This window comes from Rhinolophus sinicus, chromosome 14 (genome assembly GCF_057876585.1).
Source record: "Rhinolophus sinicus isolate RSI-liver-muscle chromosome 14, RSI-T2T, whole genome shotgun sequence".
NCBI classification, from domain to species: Eukaryota; Metazoa; Chordata; class Mammalia; order Chiroptera; family Rhinolophidae; genus Rhinolophus; species Rhinolophus sinicus.
The window spans coordinates 25,271,099-25,284,032 of record NC_142514.1 but is presented as its reverse complement, the minus strand read 5'-3'; the positions used below and the strand labels follow the sequence as shown (position 1 = coordinate 25,284,032).

Here is a 12,934-nt window from a genome sequence, read left to right as displayed (position 1 = left end):
ATAATTTGCAGAAGAGCCCCGAGTGAGGGATAGACAGAGCTAGGATTTGAATAGAGGCAGTCTGAACCCAAAGTCCCAGCTCTTCACCATTATCTTACATGGATTAGTGACGGCCAATTCTTCTCTTGCTTCCCCTATATCCTCTTGTTGCTGCTTCTGCTGCTACTGTCATAATTTTAAAACCTATGTGTGCTTCATCTTTTTCCCAAAAGGACATGAGAAGGGTTTACAACAGGAAAACTTAATTCATTCAACAGATTCCTATTGCTCAAGGAAAATACAGCAATCTTAAGGGTTGCCATAGTTGCTGTGATTGATCCTGAAATTTGGCTTGGAGCTTCCTGGCAGCCAGGGGAAAAACTGAAACACTAAATTCCGACACTCTTACTATCAGAAAGGAGGAAGCAGATCATTTCCTCCACAGAGACAAATGTTTCCAGGAACTAATTCTGAAATAGGCTTCTCATATGGGGCCTCATGTCACAGACATGGTGTGACATATTTAAAAAGCAATCTTCTGTATGACTTGACAACAAGAACAGATAAAGGATTTTCAGTATAAACAGAGGGGGCCCTATGCAGTCTTAGACACAACAGTCTCAGGGGCCCCAGCATATAGATTGCCTATAGGTTAGAACTCAGAAAAGCTAGAATTTTCCCCACATATCTCAGCTCTTTCTGGGTTTTGCCTTTTGAGAACAGAAAGCTATGGTTGATTTTCTGACAGGTCCCAAAGTACTGCACAGTCGGGGTAAGGTGGGGCAGAGCCCGTGCTATGGAAACTAGAGATGCCCCAAGAAGGATAGTTCTAGTCTGTGTTGAGGTCATGCGCGCATTCACTTATCAGATATTTATTGTCTTTTTTTTGCCACGTTTTGCACTAGATGGAGTGGAAACCAATGAAATAAATAACACAGTGTTCCTTACCTCAAGAAATTCAATCATTAACAGAAAAATAACTTTTTTTTGAGCACCTACTCTGTGTCAAGCACCGAGCTAGGTGCTTTGCATATAGCATCTCATTTAATATTTCTAATAAACCTTTACAATAAGTATTATTATTGCTATCCACAGCATAGGACTAGACAGAAACTGAACCCACAGTACTGAGCCCCACAATGGTGCACACCTAACAAAAGAGCCAGAAACCCATCAGCCTCTGTGTGTCCAATAGACCTCATCTGGTTGGAGGAGCTTTCTTACCCAGAGACCTGGTGGGAATCCCACATCAACAACCTCCAATGATGTCCTCGTATATAAAAGTGCTCCTAAGCAACAAATAATTTCAGGCAAGAGAAATTTCACGGTGGGGAAAAAGGGCCTCTGTTCAGTTCAACAAATATTTATGGAGCAATTTCTACATGCCAGGACTTGTGCCAGGCAGTGTGGATACCCAAACATCCCTGACCTCAAGATGCACCCTAGTCTAGTGGAAAAGCATAAGTGGTAACTTTCAACATGATTTGATGACTGCTAAGAGTGAGATAAGCCCAGGGGACTTAGGGAAGACAGAGGAATCGTCCCTGGAGAACAGAGGAGTCCTCCAATCTGGAGAAGGATCAGGGAAGACTTCCTGGAGGAGGTGGCACAAAAAGTCTTATAAGATGAATAAGATTTATCCAGGTGGGGAAAAAATGGGGATGGGGAAACAGTTGAAAAGAAATTTCAAGCAGGAAAAAGAGCTTGGACAAAGACAAGGAAACAGACAAATAATATGGAATGAGACTCAGCAGAGAGAGGGTAGGAGCCACCGAAAAGTTAGGAATTACTAGAGCATACAGTTTGAGGCTAGGAGCCATGAGGATGAGACTGGAAAGACTAGAAAGAGCCAAGCCTTGAGGAGCATGGACTTCACCATGAGAGCAGTGAGGATCGCTGGAATGTTTTAACCAAGGAAGTGACTTGATCACAATTATGCTTTGGGAACTTCTCTCTAGCATTAGTATGAAGGATGCTTTAGTAGCCTGGAGACTGGTGAGCATAGGGAGTGGCAAGGAAAGAGGGAATCCTCTTCTAGCAACATACAGATATTGGGCCCTCACACTAGAAATCAACCAAATCCTTGAAAGAAAGTAACTTTTAAAGCATTGCTAGGCAGGCAGAATGTAATGGACTTCTCCAAGCCCATCAGTACCATCAGCAGAGACATAGAAAAAACTGGGAATTGACATATGGATGGGAAGGAAGCTGCAAGGAAACAAGGGAATGTTGCCCTGAGAGCAAATTCTACTGTCAGAAGATCAAGGATGGGCTAGAAGCAAGGTGGGGACTATCACCTTAACATTAACCCGGGACCCTCAATAGAGACTAAAGTGATCCCCAGTCAGGGGTGTCCCTTGACCCCTGACAAAAGCAAATAAATCCTCTCTGAAGGATCCCCAAATGAGGTACTCAGGATTCCCAAAGAGTACACATATAAGCCCACAATTTTTTTTAAAAATCAAATATACAAGGAGGTGAGACTGAGCAGAAACAACAAATAGTAGATTTAGATGCCTACGGATGTCAGAAATCGTAATTGGTATAGTTATAGTATATGAACTGACTGAAATTTTCAAAGAAAACATGAAATTATAAGAGTGATGAAGCAACAAGAAACCATGAAAGAAAAGATTAGTCAGATCTGGAAAAGGACAAAATAGAACTTTTAGAAATGAAAAACAGTAACTGTTGAACTGAAACGCAACAAATGGGTTAAATAGCGTATTAGACACAATTGAAGAGACAAAGAGTGAGCTAGAAGACAGAGCTGAGGAAATTACACAGATTGCAGCACAGAGAGAAACAAGTGGAAAATCTGAGAAAGAAGTGGACCGCTATGGTGGACAACATGTAAGCCCCCAGAAAGAGAATAGAGAGAGAAAGGGAGAAAGGGCAATATCTGAAGAGATAAATGGCTGAGAATTTTCCAGAACTGATGAAAGGCATGACTGCACAAACACTGAGAGCATAATATATATCTAACGAGATAAATAAAAAGAAATCCACCTCTAGTTATAGTGTGGTGAAACTGCAAAACACCAAAGACAAAGATCTTAAAAGCAGCTGTATAAAAAAGACAAAGAAAGGATAATTAGACGTCAACACACCTATCAAAAGCAACGATGAAAGCCAAAGACATAGAATATCTTCAAAGCACTGACAGAAAAATAACTGTCAACTTAGAATTGTGAACTTAACAAAACTATTTTTCAAAGCTGAGGGTGAAATGGAGATATTTTTCAAAAAAAGAGTTTGCCATTATGAGATAACAGAAGAAAAAATACATATATGTACACACATACATACACACACATATGTCTCTGCTATAAATTCCTAAGTAATAAGAGCACTAGAAGCATCTTTTGTTCTAATTGGGCTTTGATCCTGGTTCCTGACACAGAGCTCCTAAATCCCTTGGAATTTCCTTGGTGATAAGAGTTTCTTTTGTACTAATAGGGCAACACTGGGTGGGCTCCTTGATGGGGTTGATAAACTTGGAATTTTCAGCCCTACCCCCATTGTCCTGAGAAGGGAGAAGGGCTGAAAGTGGAGTTAATGATCAATCATGCCTACATGAGAAAGCCTCCATAAGATCCCAAAAGTGCAGTGTTCAGAGAGCTTCGAGGTCTGTGAACACATCCACGTACCAGGAGGGGACACACCCCAATTCCATGAGGACAGAAGTTCTTGCACTCAGGACCCTCTCAGACCTCTCCTTGTGTATCTCTTCATCTGGCTGTTCATCTGTATCCTTTATAATATCCTTTCATAAATTGGTAAACATAAGTATGTGTTTTCCTGAGTTCTGAGTTCTGTAAGCCACTCTAGCAAATTAATCAAACCTGAAGAGAGAGTCATAGAAACGTCTGATTTGTAGCCAATTCGAACAGAAGTTGTGGGTAACCTGGGGACCTACTACTTGTGATTGGCGTCTGAAGTGGTAGGGGAGAGTCTGTCTTGTGGGACGGAGCCCTTAACCTGTGGGATCTGGCGCTATCTCCAAGTAGATAGTCTCAGAATTGAGTTAAATTGCAGCTGGTGCCATGGAGAATTGCTTGGTGGGGGGAACCTCCATACATTTAGTGACCAGAAATATTAGAAGTGAAGTGTTTTGTGTGAGTAGGAAAGAAAGACACAGGAGGAAGAAAGAACTGGGTTTTTCTCTATAGAGGAGGGAAAACTGAGTGGTTTTTCTTACAGCCATCAACAAGTCTTTCCTAAAGGAACTTCTGAAGGATGTGCTATAATAAAAAGGGAAGTTTCTCCGCAGGAAGGTCTGGTATGGAAGAAAAAATGGTAAGAAAAGAAATTGATGAACATGTAAATAAATCTACGCAAACATTGTATAAAATAATAACAACATGTGGAAACAGAAAGAACTAAACACTGCACAAAAATAGTATGTAAATCTGTAGAAGATCAAAGTTAAAGGGTTCAAAGTCATTGTATTATTTGGGAAGGGGTTTTAACATACCTATAACCTTAGACTTTATTAGGAATGTGGGGTAGAATTTCAAAAGCAACCACTAGAAATACAGAAGTAGAGTATATAAATTCCAAATCAATAAAAAGGATAGGAAAGAATAGAATAAGAAAAGAAACAGACCCCATAAAACCAAGAGTGTGGGTAGAAGTAAAAAAGGAGAGGAAGAAGCCATAGGGGACAAGTAAGATAAGTAAGAAAACAAAAGTCAGTCAAAAAATATCAATAATCACCATAAACTTAAAAGGACTAAATGTGCCATTTAAAAGACATAGTGTTAGATTGTATTTTTTGCTGTTTACAGTGAGTGGCACATCTATATAAAACATAAGGAGATTGGTAGAAAGACGATACGAACACTAATTGAAAAAAGTTGGACAGCTGCACTAAAATCAGAAGAAAAAAACAGACTGTAAGACAAAAAGCATGATTAGGTGTAGGAAAGGTCAATACATGAAGATTAAAAGGTCACTTTTCCTATAAGCCACAACAATCCTAAATCTGCATGTACCCAATAAAATAACCTCAAAAATTAGAAAGTAAAAAATGATAGAACTTCAGGGGAAAATAGGAAAACAACACTCATGGAAGTAGATTTCAATACTCACCTCTTCATTATTGGTAGGACAAGTAAACAGAAAATTAGCCAAAGAGGATTTGAACAATATAACAAGCTAGGTTTAATGGAAGTTTATGAAACTCTGCATCCAACAAGAGACTAAACTTCTCAAGCACACATTCGATTAAATTACTGTAATCGTCGTGTACTAGGTTATAAAGCCAGTCTTAATTCCAAAGAATCATGGTCACACAGATCAAGTTCTCTGACTACAATGGATTTAAATTAGAACTTGGTGAAAAACAGATAAATTTTAAATTCCCATATATTTGGAAATGTTTAACTTTTCTTCTAAGTAATTCATAAGTTAAAAAAGAAATCATAATGGGAATTTTAAAACACTTAGAACAGAATGCTAATGAAAATAGTACTGTGGGATAAAGCCAAAATGGTACTTTTAGTAAAAGGGAGAGCCTTGCAAGTTTCTATTAAAAAAGATGAAAAATCAAAAAATTAATGAACTAAGCACCCAACTTAATAAATTACAAAAAGAACTATAGACTAAACCCAATGAAAACCCAAAAAAAGTAATAAAAAAGCTAAGAAGAGGAAAGTTAATGAGCTAAGCTCCCTACTTAATAAATTACAAAAAGAACTATAGAATAAACCCAATGAAAACCCAAAATAGTAATAATAAGACTAAGAAGAGAAGTTCAAGCCTGGACGGCAGTTCCAATAAACCTAATAATCCGAAGTCCAGTATCATTTTGATTGATACTTTGCTTCATTTACGTTAAATTTTCTCCTGCTTCAGGGGGAAGGTGGACCCGCCATAAACAAAGTTCTGGGGAACATTATCTCATAAGATATCTGATTAGCTGTTCTGTGGAATAGGGTGGGAGCTGAAGAACTCCCTGGGGTTTTTAGCCACCGGATCACAGGGGAGGACAGCATCCCTGGCTGTTCAGATCTCATTAGAGTGAGATTTGTGGTCCTGGACTGTAAGGCTAGGATCCCATTGCTTATGCCCTTGGTCACATGTATGCTAAGGTCCTGCCTGAGTGGTCGTGCCTTTTTTTTTTCACTGAAAGGCAGGAAGATCTGGCTAGACAGTGGGATTCAGATTCTTACCATTGTGTGTTCCCTGGATGTGCTGGGAATGTGGGCCCTAAGGCAGCACACCAGGAGCCAGTCCTAGGGGAAGCGTTGACTCCCTGACAGGGAGGGCTGACTGGTCCGAGGCCCACTCCTAGCCTCTTGAAGTACTGAGCTACTTCGCTGTTGGTGACAGTTATTCCGCTTTCTCAGCCCCATACTCATCTGCCCACTGTGGTAACAGAGCTGAGAAAAATAGAGGGAGAGCACAGAAAAGACACAGTGTTTAAATCTAGGCCTGAGAATGATAGCAGGATAGAATTCCATGTGTGCCTATTCCCTGCCTCCCCTCCCCCTCAGTCCGTACCGTTGGTTGTTTTCTCATTATGCACATGATGTCTTCACAGCCTGTTCTCACCACCCAAAGAAGAGAGAAAACTAGTGCACTGACTGATCTGCTCTAATCCTTTGTTCTGTGATGACCAAATCTTGGTCACAGCAACCCAGGAACTTTCCTGAATAACTGTAAAATAATAAAATTATTTTCAGAATGAAAAAAAAAAAGAAGTTCATTAAATCAAAGAGACAGTAAAAAAAACTCAACAAAGTCAAAAATTTGATTTCTTGAAACGACTAATAAAAAGACAAACCTCTAGCAAGATTGATCAAAAATAAAAGAGAGAAGTCATCAAAATTTTGTATTGAAAAAATTTTAAAAGAACATATTTACAGATCCAGAAGAGATTAGAAAGACAGAAAGTGAACACTATAAACAACTCTATGTCAAGAAACAGATCATTCCAACTTATACAAACTCTTACAGAGAATAGAAAAATATAGTGCGTTCCCTAGCCCATTCCGTGCGGACAGTATAAACTTGATTCCAAAATCTAACAAAGAAAATATAAGAAAGGAAAATCATAGGCCAATTTTACTCAAGAACATAGACACAAAAAAATCCTAAACAACACAATAACAAACTTAATTCAGAAGTGCATAAAAATGACAATATAGTATGACCAAGTTGGGTTTATCCTAGAATTGCAAGGATGTTTTAATATTATAAAATCTATAAATAGTATTAAAATTAATTTAGAAAACCACATTATCTTTTCAGTAGATGCAAAAGAAGCATTTGATATGATTTAACACTTATGCATGAATTTTTTTAACTCTCAGCAAACTAGAAATAAATGGGAAATTTCTTAATTAGTAAAAGGTACCTACCCGAGACCTTTAGAAAACGTTATTCTTCATAGGAAACATTAGCGTTTCCTTTAAAATAATGAACAAGTAAAGAATGCTCACTACCACTGCTTCTTTCCAAAGTCAAGCTGGTAGTCCTAGCCAGTACAATAAGATAAGAAAACGAAATAAAATACGGGAAGATTAGAAAGGAAGAAATGTGTATCATTCACAGATTATATGTTTATTTACATAGAAAACCCCAAAATCTACAAATACAGTGTTAGAATAAAAAATAGAACAAAGTTGTTAGATTTTTTTAAAACAATATGTAAGAGGGAAGGAGAAAGATATCTTTTACTGCAGGGGGAAAACTCAATTGCATTTAGGAGACATAATTTTTTAAATATATATTAATTAAAACTGCAATAAGAACATAAGGTAATCAGCTGTTTACTTGACCTACCAATAATGAAAATGTGAGTATTCAAATCTACTTCCATGAGTGTTGTTTTTCTATTTTCCCCCAAAGTTCTATCAATTTTTGCTTTCTAATTTTTGAGGTTATTTTATTAGGTACATGCAGATTTAGGATACAGTGAAGGTATCCACCTTCATGAATAAGGAAACTCAGTATTTGAAGATGTTAATTCCTTCTATAATTCAATACAACTCCAATTATAATCACAACAGGATTTTTGTGGATCTAGACAAGCTAATTCTAAAATATGTTAGAGGAGCAAAAGCCCAAGAATAGATACTGCTGGCAAACAAATAAAATAAAATAAGGTGAGGGGACTTGCTCTACAAAATATCAAGACTTACAAAGATAAAGTAATTGATACAGTGTGGCATTGACACAGGGGTGGTCAAGTGGACCAATGGAACAAAATGGAGAGCCTCAAAACAAACCACAAATCCATGTAAGTTTTACAAATGACATAGACAGAAGCAGCATTGCAGATCACTGGGGAAAGAAAAAAAAATTCTTCTTTTTTTTTCCTGTGTGGATATAAGTGAGAAATTGCATATCCACATAGAAAAAAAAATAAAATTGGATCCTTTCCCCAAATCATAAATGTTATCAGTGTTAGATGGATTAAAGCCTTAAATATGAAAGGCAAAACTTTTAAACTCATAGAAGAAAATACAAGAGAATATCTTTATGACCTCAGAACAGGAAAGGCTTTCTTCAACAAGATCAAAAGCATCAACCATAAAAGAAAATAGTCATAAATTCAATTACATTAAAGTTAAGAACTTTTCTCCATCAAAACTTCAGAAAGAAAATGAAGACAGACTACCAACTGGGGGAAGTTATTTGCAACATAGACCACTGACAGCCCAGTTGAAAACATGAGCTAATGACATGAACAGGCATTTCTCAGAAGTGAAACATGAAAGACCAATCAACATATGAAAAGATTGACCTCATTAATAATCAGCAAAATGCAAATTAAGACAACATGAGCTACAATTTTACACCATGTTGGCAAAAATGAAGAAGTCTGACACCACTGAGGGTTGGTAAAGATCTAGATCAACAGGAATATTTACACTCAGATAGTGGGAATGTAAATTAGTGCAAGCATTTTGAGAAACAAGATGATGTCATTTGTAAGTTTGAACATTTGCACATCCTACTTGCCCAGCAATTCTTCTAGAGAAATTCATAAACTTATGCATCAAGAAAGATGTACAAGAATGTGCTGCTAATGGCATCCAGTGGGGTTGGCATAAACACTGGTGTCTCAGCAAATGAAGCTCCCTAAATTCCAGACAACATGGGGAATTGGCTTCTGGGCATCTACTACTCCACCACCAATAGGAATTATTTCCAGAAGAACGTGATCCTCAATTTGGGACTTTTTGTTGCAGGAGTTTGGCTGGCCAAGAATTTGAGTGACATTTACCTAATGGCACCTCAGCCAGGGGTGTAGCCAAATAGACACATGGAACCTGGGCTGTACTTGAACCTTCCAAAAACAGCCTCCAATCTATGACAATCACAAGACTTGCCCTGATGGCAGCTGAAGTTTGATTCAGACGGGCACCTTCCCTTCCCTGCCTGATTTCCCTTACTTCATTGAATCCACTCAGAACTCCATTCTCTAGTCAGCAATCAGGTTTCAGTTAAAGTGTTGTCCTATGTTATGTAAAGTTCTGGACATAGTTCCTAAGTTTCTGCAGGGGGTGATCTTTATTCTTGTCTTGAGGAATAACCTAATGGTATTTTAACAATTATTTGAAATAAAGACTATATACAATGACAGCCAGAAGAAGAGAAGGTGAGAGAAAAAGAAGGAGGTACAAGAAAGTCCCTAGTAGAAAAAAAAAGAAAGAAAGAAAGAAAGAAAGAAAGAAAGAAAGAAAGAAAGAAAGAAAGAAAGAAGGAAAGAAAAGAAAAATTATCTCAGCATTCATTAATAAGAAATAGGTAAAACTAATTTGGGGAAGGAGATCCAAGACAGTGGAGTACATAAATGCTGTGCTTGTCTCATCCCATGAACACATCAAAATTACAAGTAAATTTTATTATAGAACAATCAACCTGGAGAATCATCCGAAGTCTAGCTGAACAGAAGTTTTATCACTAAGGATATAAAGAAGCCACGTTGAGACTGGTAGGAGGGGTGGAGATGCGAAACGGGCTGGCCCCAAACTTCCGTGTGGCCTTGTGGCAGATGAAAATTGGGAGGGATATCTCAGCCACAGAGATTTCCCACAAAGAAGCAAGGGACCCCAGTCCCTCACCAGCTTCCCCAGCCCAGAAGAGCCCCCACAATATCTGGCTGTGAAAAACAGTGGGGATTCTGACCACCTGGGTGGGACAGAAGGCTGCGGGAAACCCAGACATCCTTTTAAAGGGCCCACACAGGCACTTACCCTGGGCTCCGGTGGAGGGACGGTGACTCTGGGGGTGTTGGAGACATATGATGTGAGACTGAGTTGTGTAAGTTCAGGGTGAGGACTGGAGGGACAGTGCCCACTTTCCCTGTGTGGGGCCCTCCTCTCATGCAGCCAGCAGGTGGGAGCCATCTTTCCTGTGTGAAACCCGCCCCCACAGGCCAAATCTGAATTTTGATTGGCCTGGTGAGCTCCGTGGCTCCACCCTGCTGACTCACTTGAGACCTTGCCTCATCCAACTTGCATACTGACCGAGGCTTTATCAGCAGCTGACCCTTACGGGAGCCGGCAGAGAGCAGCAGGCCTTGGAGTGTCCTGGCTTTTTTGAAGCTACCCAAGACTCAGTACTGGTGGCAGCCATTTTCGGATCTCAGCGTGGCATCTCCCATGTGCCTCCAGGTCCAGCATAGGCAGCAACCAACCATAGATTGCTTTGTATTCCCAGCCAGTCACAGGCAGTGGCTGACCTGGGCCTGCACTGGAACCCCTCCCAAGAAGCCCCAGAACAAAAAAATAGTTGGAGGTTGCCTTCAGACCACAGCAGAGCACCATTCTATTAGCCCCACAAGAGGCACACAAAAAGGTGGTCTCAATGAGCACCAGAGGCCACTGGGATGAATCCCACTCCAGGGGTAAGCTCCTCGTACAGCAGCCCATAAGTTATGGACATGGCCAAACCCCACAACCAGTCGGCCTGAGGATCAATACTACCCCTTGGCATGCCAACAGCAATCAAGGCTCAACTATAACAGGAGGACACACACAACCCACACAAGGGACAATCCTAGAGCACCAGCTCAGGTGACCAGTGAGACTGTACCACTGGGCCCCACAGGCAAGACTGGGAGACATAGCAGATCTACCTAATACATTGAAACAAACCTAGAGAGGCAACCAAAATGAGAAAACAAAGAAATACGTCCCAAATGAAAGAACAGGAGAAAACTCCAGAAAAATAACTAAACAAAATGGAGGCAAGCAACCTACCAGATACAAAGTTCAAAACAGTGGTTATAAGGATGCTCAAGAAACTTAGTGAAAACTTCAACAAAGAGATAGCAAGCAGAAAAAAGGACATAGAAACCATAAAAAAGAACCAGTCAGAAGTGAAGAATACACTAACTGAAATGAAGAATGCACTAGAAGGAATCACCAGCAGACTAGATGAAGCAGAGGATTGCTCAGCAATTTCGCAGACAAGGTAGCATAAAACACCCAATTGGAACAGCAAAAAGAAAAAAGCATCCAAAAAAATGAAGATGGTTTAAGAGACCTCTGGGACAACATCAAGCCTAACAACATTTGCATCATAGGGGGCAAGAGGAGAAGAGAGAAAGCAAGGGATTGAGAATCTATTTGAAGAAATAATGACTGAAAACTTTTCTAACCTGGCAAAGGAAATAGACACACAAGCCCAAGAAGCACAGAGAGTCCCAGAAAAGATGAACCCAAACAGGCCCACACCAAGACACATTACAATTAAAATGGCAAAGGTTAAAGACAAAGAGAATCCTAAAAGCAACAAGAGAAAGGCAATTAGTAACTTATAAGGGAGCTCCCATAAGATTGTCAGCTGATTTCTCAACAGAAACTTTGCAGGCCAGAGGGATTGGCAGGAAATATTAAAAGTGATGAAAAGCAAGGATCTACAACCAAGACAATGTTAGTCAGTAAGGCTATTATTTAAAATCAAAGGACAGATAAAGAGCTTCCCAGACAGAAAAAGTTCAAGTTCTTCACCATCAAACCAGTATTACAAAGATTGTTAGAGGGACATCAAGATGAAAACAAAATAAAAAATATGAATAATAAACTGGCAATAGCTACATATCTATCAACAATTACCTTCAATGTAAATGGATTAAATGCTTTGATCAAAAACAGGGTGGCTGAATGAATAAGAAAACAGAACCCTTATATATGCTGCCTACAAGAGACACACTTCAGATTGAAAGACACACACAGACTGAAAGTAAAGGGATGGAAAAAGTTATTTCATGAAAATGGAAATGGAAAAAAAAAAGCTGGGGTACCAATACTTATACCAGACAAAATAGACTTTAAAACAAAGGCTATGACAAGAGCTAAAGAAGGACTCAGTAATCCCACTTCTGGGTATTTAACTGAAGAAACCCAAATGGTACTTTGAGGGGACGTGTGCATCCATCTGTTCATTGCAGCATTGTTTACAATGGCCAAGATGTGGAGGCAGCCTGGTGTGGATGGAAGAATGGATAAAGAATAGGTAGTACATATATACAGGGTGTGATCAAAAAATACAGTGAATGTTTAAATTAAAAAATTTATTACAGTAAAAGACACATTGCCATTAATCCCCCTCAAGACACACCCCCTTGCTTCAAACACACTTATCCCATCATTCTTGCCACTTTTTGAAGCAGTTCTGGAATTCTTCTTTTGTGTCTTTACGAGCATTTAAGAAATGATGTGCACAGAAAATGGCCTGAGAAATGGGCAAACGGGTTCATCCTCCATCATGACAACACTCCGTGTCATACACATCGCTTCTGATATATGGCAATTTCTGTCAAATAAAAACATTACGGTGTGTCCTCATCTACCTTATTCACCTGATCTGGCACCATGTGACTTCTGGCTCTTCCCCAAAGTCAAAATGACCATGAAAGGTAAACGTTTTGAATGGATTCAGGACATCAAGGCAGTGCAACTAACGACACTCAGGAAAGAGGACTTCCAGAACT

At 39.3% G+C, this 12,934-nt stretch overlaps 1 pseudogene; it reads left to right on the top strand.

Moving 5' to 3' along the window:
- Positions 1-9,019: 9,019 nt before the first annotated feature.
- On the top strand, positions 9,020-9,244 carry LOC109444888 (mitochondrial import receptor subunit TOM6 homolog pseudogene; annotated as a pseudogene).
- Positions 9,245-12,934: the final 3,690 nt, after the last annotated feature.